Source organism: Microtus oregoni, unplaced genomic scaffold, assembly GCF_018167655.1.
Source record: "Microtus oregoni isolate MIOR12 unplaced genomic scaffold, Mior012 000024F_ref0000369, whole genome shotgun sequence".
NCBI classification, from domain to species: domain Eukaryota; kingdom Metazoa; phylum Chordata; class Mammalia; order Rodentia; family Cricetidae; genus Microtus; species Microtus oregoni.
Window position 1 is genome coordinate 8,289,053 of NW_024543083.1, and position 9,650 is coordinate 8,298,702.

The window sequence follows — 9,650 nt, forward strand, 5'->3', positions numbered from 1 at the left end:
TGAAATCAGCCTAAAACATGTATGTAGCAAGATCCTGTTTTAACTCCATCTACACACACACAATGGCTTCGTCTCCAAGCCCATCTATTTAAAGATGCTGTTTAAATTTCCATCACTCCTTGTTTCACTAACTCAACAGCTTCAGTATCTATTGAGTTTACAAACACCTACTTTTAAAAAAAAGCTGGATGCTTTAGTGTGGCTATGATGTCCCTCACCAGTCACAATATAGTATTAACTAGCTGCCTCTAAACATTTTCTTTACATTGTCTAATAAAATCCTCTTTTACTAAGGAAGTGAAGCTGGTTAGCAAAGAGGTAGAGAACAACAAAGGCTTCACAAACAGATTTTAAAAAAAATAGAATTCCCCCAAGCTCATTTAAGAAGACCACAATAAAGAAACTGAAGTAAGGAGTAGAGTCAGAAACACAGGAGATGCATCTTTATTTACTGTAATATTTTGGCATGAGACTAACTCTATCTCCCGAAAAAGAGAATATGTTTACCTTCTCTCTCCTACATCACGATCCCTTGATCTAATGACATCAACCTCAGGTGAACATAGCTTGTGTTTATTTATTTATATTTATGAATAAATAAATATATAAACAAATATATGTTTGACTAACGTCTATCAAGTCTGCACAGCTGAGAGCTAACTGCTATTTATAATGTTGCTTATGCAATGAGAAAAGAAAGACACCGGGACCCAATGAAGTGCTGAACTCCACCGTGTGTGAGCCAGGGCTGTCTGCAGAGCAGCAAGCGCTAAGAATAGTAGAAGGTAGATTCTGAGCTTGCTGGAAACCCCACCGGCTGCCTGAAGACCTTTAGTATGTCGAGGTCACTGTCAGCAAAAACTATTTAAAAAAAAAATCATGGTTGCTTTGGGTGTGTGAACATGAGACTCAGCGCAACACAGTTTTCACACTGTGCAGGGATTGAGGTTTCTGCTCTCTCCCACCTTCTCAGAAGTTCCGCCATGGAAGTTAAGGAAGAGCAGGATTTTACTTTCTTCTTAGCAGGCAGTACTTTTGTTACCTATGACACATGATGCTCGCCCCACCAAGACAAAAGGTAGAGTAACGCCTCCATTCGTAAGCCCCTAAATCCAAGATCTTCAGTTAAACTGTATGTTCCTTCTGGTAGTAAAAGAAATAGTGAAATCATACCAGAAACAGGATGAAGTAAAAGGTTTATCTCAGTATCCTTGGAAGACTGTACATTTATTATGGATCTATCCTATAATTTCATAAATTTTCCCTGTGCATAAAATATGATTAGCCTCAAGCCTGGTCGTACAGTCCCATAATCCCAGGTATTTGGAAGACTGGGGCAGAAGGATCAAAATTTGAAGGCCAATGTCTTAATTATTTTTCTACTGCCAAGGCGACGTATAAGAGAAAGTGCTTCATTTGGCTTACAGTTTCAGAGAGTTAAAACATGACGGCAGAGCAAAGGAACAGATCTTCATCCCCAACCATGAGACAAAGAGAGAGCACTGGGACTCTTCTGAAACCTCAAAATTCCAACCAATCCCAACCCCAGTGACTCCAAAAGGGTCATACCTCCTAATCCTTCCCAAACCATTCCCCCAGCTGGGGACCAAGTATTCAAACAGGAGTCTATGGGCCCATTCCCATTCTTACCTCCATAGCCAGCATGAGAAATTTAGTGACACCTTAACACAAAATAAAGCCTCCCGTTTTTAAGGAGAGCATTTCCCAGGCCATGGGTGCAGCTCAGTTGATAGGGTGTTTGCCTAGCCCACATGAAGCTCTGGGTTCAGTCCAAACTGGGTGTAGTAGTGCCAGGCACAGAGAAACAAGTGCTACATATATGTGAAACCAAAACAGATCTCACAGAAACACATGGAAGGGTGTTTGCAAGAGGCTGGACTGTGGCAGAAAGGGGAGGAATATTGGTCAAAGGGTACAGCACTCTGGAGGAGGAAGCAGGGGAATCAGGAGTTAGGACAACTTGGATGACATGCGACCCTGTCCTCAAAAGAATAATAATTTAAATTTAATATTTAAAAGATTTAAAATGGTTAGAGATGTGGGTCTGTGGTAAGGCCTCTGTCTGGCATGTTTGAGGCTCTATGTTTTATCCCCAGTAAGTAAATAAGAAACAATTGTTATGATAATAAATTTAATGGATACTTAATATTATGTATGTAAGAATCAAAGTGTTTGTTTATGTTTCTGTACCCTTTGACCAATATTCCTCCCCTTTCTGCCACAGTCCAGCCTCTTGCAAACACCCTTCCATGTGTTTCTGTGAGATCTGTTTTGGTTTCACATATATGTAGCATTTGTTTCTCTGTGCCTGGCTTCTTCATTTAACATACATCCTCCAGGTCCATTCTTTTGTCACAAGTGGCAAGATTGCCTCCTTTTTAACGAGTAAATTATGTTCTACTGCGTATATATTTAGATATACATTTTCTGCTCCTCATCTTTATTAGAAGAAATTGTTTTACTTGTGTGTATGTCTGAGTGTCACATCCCTTGGAACTGGAGTTACAGGCAGTAGTGAGCTGCCTGACCTCAGTGCTGGGAACCAAGTCAGGGCCTCTGGAAGAGCACCAGTGCTCTTAACCATTGAGCCATCTCGCCAGCTCCATCTTCTGACCAACAGTCCTGTTATCTAAATCTTGGCTATCAGTGGACAGGGAATTCAGAAATCTTTTTCGAGATGCTGATTTCATTGCTTTTGGATAAATATTCAAAAGTAGGATTACAAGATCATATGTGACTTATTTTTTTATTTTTTTCCTTTTATATATTCTTCTCTCATACATTACGTCCCAACCACAGCCTCCACTTCTCCCAGTTCCCCACCATCTTTTCTCTCCCCGAGATTCACTATTCCTCCATTTCAGAAAAGAACGAGCCTCCCAAGAATATCAACTGACCATGACATAACAAATTACAATAAGACTAGGCACAAACCCTCATACCAAGGCTGTTCGTTGCAACCCATTAGGAGGAAAAGGGTCCCAAGAGCAGTCGAAAGAATCAATGATACCCCCTCCCAATGTTAGGAGTCCCACAAAAACCCCAAGCTAAACAATCACAGCATACATGCAGGTTTCGTGATTGCTGCTTCAGTCTCTGTGGGCCCTTATCAGCCCTTCCGAGTTGATTCAACCTGTTCTCCTGGTGTCCTCAACTCCTCTGGCTCCCAGAGTCCTCACTCCCCCTCTTCTGCAGAGATTCCTCAAGCTATGCCTAGTGTTTGACTGTGGGTCTTGCATCTTCCTCCATCAGCTGCCAGAGGAAGCCTCTCTGATTACAATTGGGCTAGGCACCAACGTAATCCATGTTTAGAAACTTTCAGACTGTGTTTGCATAATGGCTATACTAGCAAAGTGCTTTGAATATTTAATGCCATTGGATCATTTTTTTTAAATCTGCAAAGTATTCATTACATTGTATAATGTCAGCACAGTGGTTTATGTTCAATCACATCTCAATCATTCTTAGTATGTCATGCTTAGTACACTGAAATGTTACAATTTATTACAGAGTTGTTTTCATTAAAATGTAGGGTAATAAAATTTTTAGAATGGCCTGTTATTTAAAATCAACTAAGCAGGTCACCCTCCCCATTGACTTTCTGGTTAATATGCATTTTACTATACAGAAGAGCTATAGGGAAAAGAGAACAGGGGAGAAATAATTAATCAACTCCATTTTGCAGATGCAAAAACTTAGACAATAGCAAGACCAATATATTGAGAACAGAGAATAGGCTGGATAGCTAAAATATGTCCCCAAGTTTCACCTCTAGAATGTATGTGTCTCGGTTTCATTTTTGTCGCAGTAGTAAACACTGACAAGTGTGACTTAAGAGATGAGGGGTTTATGTTAACTCTCAGCTCAAGGATACAGCCCATCATGATGGGGAAGCCAAGGGCTCATTAGCTTGAAGCAGCTGGTTTCTCACATACAGCAGCAGGCTGCTGCTCTCCTCCCTTTTCCACTTGTACCAGTGGTTCTCGACCTTCCTAACACTGAGACCCTTTAATACAGTCCCTCATGTTGTAGTGGCCCCCAACCATAAAATTATTTTCATTGCTAGTTCATAACTGTAATTTTTGCTACTGTTACAAATCGTAATATAAATATCTGATATGCAGGATATCTGATATGCAGCCCCCAAAGGTGTCAGGAGCCACTGGTTGAAAGCCACTGGTCTATATAATCAAAGGGCAGGGGGAATGGTACCACCCACAGTGAGTGGACCTTCTCTCCTCAATTAATCTAATCAGGATAATCCCCACAGACATGCCCAGAAGCCCAACTGCTGGTGATTCTAAATTCTGGCAGTTGGAAATTATCACTAATTAATCACACATGAAAGGTGACCTGAAATAAAATTGTCATGGAGTAACTTTTGTATTAGTAGTATAAATGCTCTAAGCAATAGTGCAAAGAGGTATGGTTTCTTAGCTTGATGGTATGGGAAGAAAGATGTGATGAATTTGTTTTGTTGAAGAGCAAGTCCACTGATCTAAAGTAAATATTGTAGTAGAAATGTTGCTAAGTGATTCCCAGGGAACCATAGGGTTTTTATGGTTCTGAGGTCGAGACCTGATGATGGGTGAAGGGTCTTGCACACGCTCTTGAGAAGGAGTCCCATGCTCCTAGACTGAAGGAGCACCCCTCAACTACTTTTCTCTTCCCTGACCACTGCCCTGCACAAGCATGGCAGCTTTGGTGGTTAGCACATTGTGTCTTCACGAGGGATTAGAACTATTCCTATTATCTGAGTCATTTCCAGGCTCTTGTCTAGAGAGAAACTGGGGATCCTTAGCTATAAACTAGTTCTAAGAGGGTGAATGGTAGTAAATCCTTTGATTTCCTGCTGGAGAATTAAAATGCAAATGTCTCAGATCCATCTGGCATGTCATGAACTATTTCTGAGTTACTTTTGCATCTTGTAAATCCATCACCTTTCTCATCTCATCTAGAGGACAATCTCTGAGAATTCTTCCTATTTTGGGTGAGACTTGGAGCAGCTTTGGATTTTAAGCATGACTGCACAATCCTAGAATCCCTCCTGCAAACACCGGTCACACTGAAATGTGATATTCTCATCATTGGTGTATACTTTATCTCCTTTCCCAAGTTTCTTTCACAATTAATCTTGACTTGGATATTCTTGCTCTCACGCAGGATGTGTCTTAAAAGCTTTGGAGTTTCCAAATACTGAAGAAACATATAAACTAATTTGTTTTTCTTCTGAAAAATGGGGAGGATCACACCATGACTAAAGGATAATTATCAGGATAAGTCCAAATATGTTTAAAATTAGTAGGTTAAATGACCAGATGAAGCAGCTATAAGATGGACAAAAAAGACATTGAGCCATTACTTCTTCCTGTGCCATGTCCCCCTACCCAGTCACACCAATCTCCTCCTGAAACCCAGTTCAACCCAGGAATCCTGTTTCAACTCAGGAAGCCAGGCACTAGGTATTCTGATTTTTTAAAGTCACATTCTGGACAATGTTTTTGAAGTAACATGCTTTTTATCCATTTCAAAGACCTTCCTTGCATCATCTGCTTGCCTGAACCTGATTGCTGGATGATCAAAGATAGAGAGATCAGCTACATGAAAATTACCAAGAAAATGGAGGTCACTGCTACAGTTCTCCCTGTCTACTCAACTAGAGTGAGAGAGATGCATTTTTTCCTCCAAGCATTATTTATGTGCACAGACCATTTAGAATGGAGTGACGGGTTCGTGTGTGGTGAGCCTTTAAACCTACCTATTGCTGAATTGGAACAAAAGCATACAGCAAGAGCTAACCCAACATCTTAGAAACTCATTCTTTTGATGTAATTCTTCCTGAGCCATTCTAATCCTTGAAAATCACCAACTGAGCCAACATTTCTGGAAGAGCATCCTTTGCATAGGTGACTTACTTATTGGCTTATTCAGTGGCAATTTTATCAACAGGTGTTCTGAGAGGCATATTTGAAGGAAGATCACTCCCTGCCTATAATCCCCAGGAGGCTTTACCTGCATTCAGGTTTTTCAGACAACTGATGCTTCCTTATTTCACAGTTACCTCTTGCCCTGGGGGTGGAGATGGGGGTTCAGAAGGGGATATCTGAAGTAAAATCTGAGAGCTGTCTATTAGTGTCACCAACTGTCAGTCTCTTTAAAGTCTAGCCAGTTTAGTGCATGTGATAAAAGCTGAGTTCTGGGATGTGAAATTACATGCCAAACTGGCTTAGGGACAACAGAACTTTGGGAAGACTTTGCTCTTCTCAAAACCTAACTCTCTGCCCAGCAACATTTACCAACTACTTAGAAAGAAAGAAAAACGGGGGAGGGAGGGAGGAAGGGAGGGAGGGAGGAAGGGAGGGAGGGAGGGAAGGAAGGAAGGAAGGAAAGAGAGAGAAGAAAGAAAGAGAAGAAAAAAGGAAGAAAGGAAAGGGCAGGCAGGGTTGGGGAGAATTTGCAGGCAAGGTAACTGCTGATGTGAATATTTGCTAAAACTCATGCCATATTTAATAAAACTTCTACTAAAAAATGATAGCTTCCATAATTCGGAAGCTGTCGTGTTACATGTATGATTGTGTGCACATAGGTGTAAGTCTTTGAAAAGAGTGGATTGTATGGACTGGTGGCAATGACGGGTTTTGTTCTGTGTTGACTACCGGAAGACCAAAGACAAGGACACTGGCGGAGATGATCTCTTTGCATGCCATTTAACTTTAAGTTTTAGCCTTCTAATTGCCTTTAAAAAAAGAAGAAGAAGAAGAAGTCCCAAAGTATTTCCGCTACCAAATAGGGAAGATAAAGAAGATACAAGTGTGCTGTTGCCCTTGCCCCCCATTCAAAGCAGCTTCAAATACTTGGGAGGAAATGTGTGGAACGACTAGGCCAAATCCCTTCCTGGAGATGGTAGGGGAAGGAAAGATAAACAAGTGGAATAACTCTGATTTCACTCTAAGGCAGTTTGGTCTCATTTTATCAACTCATCTTCCCTCTCCGTTCATCCATCTGTCTGTATAGCTGACCGTACACAAATAATTAGTCTTCTCATAGTTTAGATCATAAATATTGGAATGGGTTCTTGCCTAACATTCTGAGTGCACTGTAATATCTTGACACAGTTTGCTCGGATTTCACAATGGACACTCTAAAGATTTCTGAATAGAGCACTAGACATCAAAAGAGGAGTAGATCCGAGATCTGTAAGTGACTAAAAAGCAAAGGAAGAGTCTTCTCCTATGCCACTGTTCTGAACAGCTTGCTTTCCCTGTTAATAAATGCTTTCTTTAAAAAGTAGCAAACAAACATTTAGTTTCCTGGATACATAGCAGGATTGCATGTTAAGACACGTCTCATGGATGAGTGCCACACTGCCAGAAATAAGTAGTTTTCTCTTTCTCGAGAAATCTTCTCAGTGGTCCAGGTGATCGGTATCCAGGCCTGAGTGTTCAGATAATCCTGATCTCTTCCACCCATCATTAGGAGCCACCTAAAAGTGGTTCACATATTATGGATAAGAACCACTACTTCAGCCGGGCGGTGGTGGCGCACGCCTTTAATCCCAGCACTCGGGAGGCAGAGGCAGGTGGATCTCTGTGGGTTCGAGGCCAGCCTGGTCTACAGAGCTAGTTCCAGGACAGGAACCAAAAAGCTACGGAGAAACCCTGTCTCGAAAAATCAAAAAAAAAAAAAAAAAAAAAAAGAACCACTACTTCTAGGAGCTGAAGACAAAATAACATGAAAGACCAAGATGAAAACTAGAATTGACGCTACCTAGCCCAATTTTCATCAGAGAAGCTTCACCCAGCAGCTAATGGAAACAGATGCAGAGACCCACTGTCAAATATTAGGAACTTGGGGAATCCTGTGGAGGTGGGGGGGGAAGGATTATGAAAGCCGGGGTGGGTCAATGATACCATAAAAAAAACACAGAATTAATTAAACTGGGCTCATAGGGCCTCACAGACTGAGCCACCAACCAGAGAGCTTACATGGGACTGACCTAGACATATATGTTACAGTTGTGTGGCTTAGTCTTCTTCTGGGACTCATAACGGTGGGAGCAGGGTCTATCTCTGACTCTGTTGCCTGCTTTTGGATACCCTCTCCTCCTGCTGGGTTGCCTTGTCCGGCCTTGATAGGGAGAGGAGGTGCTTAGTCTTACTGCAACTTGATATGCCATGGCTGACTGAAATACACAAGAGGCCTGCCCTTTGCTGAAGAGAAAGGAGGAGGAGTGGATGGGGAGATGGTAGGGAAGATTGGGGGGAAGGACTAGAAGGAGAGGAGGGAGAGAGGAGAAACTGTGTCGAGCTGAGGGAAAATAATAATTAATGTTTTTAAAATCTTAAGTAGAGTCGATATACATACTCACCTGCCTATTATACACATGTATAATCATGGACCACTACTCTAAAATCTTAGGCACTAAGATTTCAATGGTGAAAAGGCAGACAGTTGACTCCCAAATAATTTATCTAATTTCATCCAGAAGAAAGCCAGAAAGATAATTGTTCTTCCTACTTTGAATACTGGCCTACTGCTTGCTGTTCATGTCTGGACCCCCAAACCGTCAGCTGAGAGGAGTTAAGAGTAGTATAAACCTCTGGTATTTCTATTTCCATTTCTGTTTTATCTCTATTTCACTCATGAAAAAAAAAACCGATGAGATTCTTTGTGTATTTATGTTTTAATGAGTAATATAATTAACACATATATAAATTACTATTATTGGCTGGAAAGTGTATAATACTTTTTCCATTGTTATGATCTACTTGCATACTCTTTTGAACTAATATTTTCATGTAGCCTTTTTAGACACGCAATCATACCAGCATCCCAGAGAAATACGGACCGTGCTGAGAATTCAAGTTATTAGACTCAAGTCAGATATCTGAAGGACCGGGCAGTGTGGACAGTGTTCACCATGTAAGCGTCCATCCCTGTAAAATACACTGTGAACTTCGTAGAGAGTCATCAGGGTGGTGATATGTTAGTGAAAACAACCAAAGAATAGGATCAGGAATTGGCAAACTCCATGAAGCGATGGCTTCCTCTCTTGGAGATGGTTCCCCTGTGACCTCCTCACAGGTGACACCCATCTTTCTCAAGCCGTAGCTAACCACAACAGCAAGCACGTCTTCAAAATTCACACTGAGTGTATCAGGGAAGGAAACATTGACATAAATGAGAAACTTTAATGAGGCCAATAAAGAGATAATTATCTAAAGTGGGGATGGGGTGGGGGGAGAATACTATTCATCTGGTTCCAAAACCACAGAATATTCCATCAGAAACGTTTGCTGACCCAAAGGCAGTGCGATCTTATTTTGCCGTTAGTTGAAGCAGTCCTGAACACATTCCTTTTAAATCTACAAAGCTAAGCAGTTCCTTTCAGAAAGATGTTTCTTTGGGTCATTAATAGGATGTGACTAGCTCTCCAGAGTCAAGTTCACACACCTGTCTCCCTCCCTAACCACAGGGAGGCTGGGAGCTGAGAGCATCTCACGGCACTGTGCGCCACCTTCTGGCGAGCTGAAACTGGCGCGCGCAGGCGCCTTGCTCCCCTTTTTACGGTGTTGTTATTTAACTAGTAAGCTTTGATTAGCATTGAATTATGAATTACTTGATCAGGA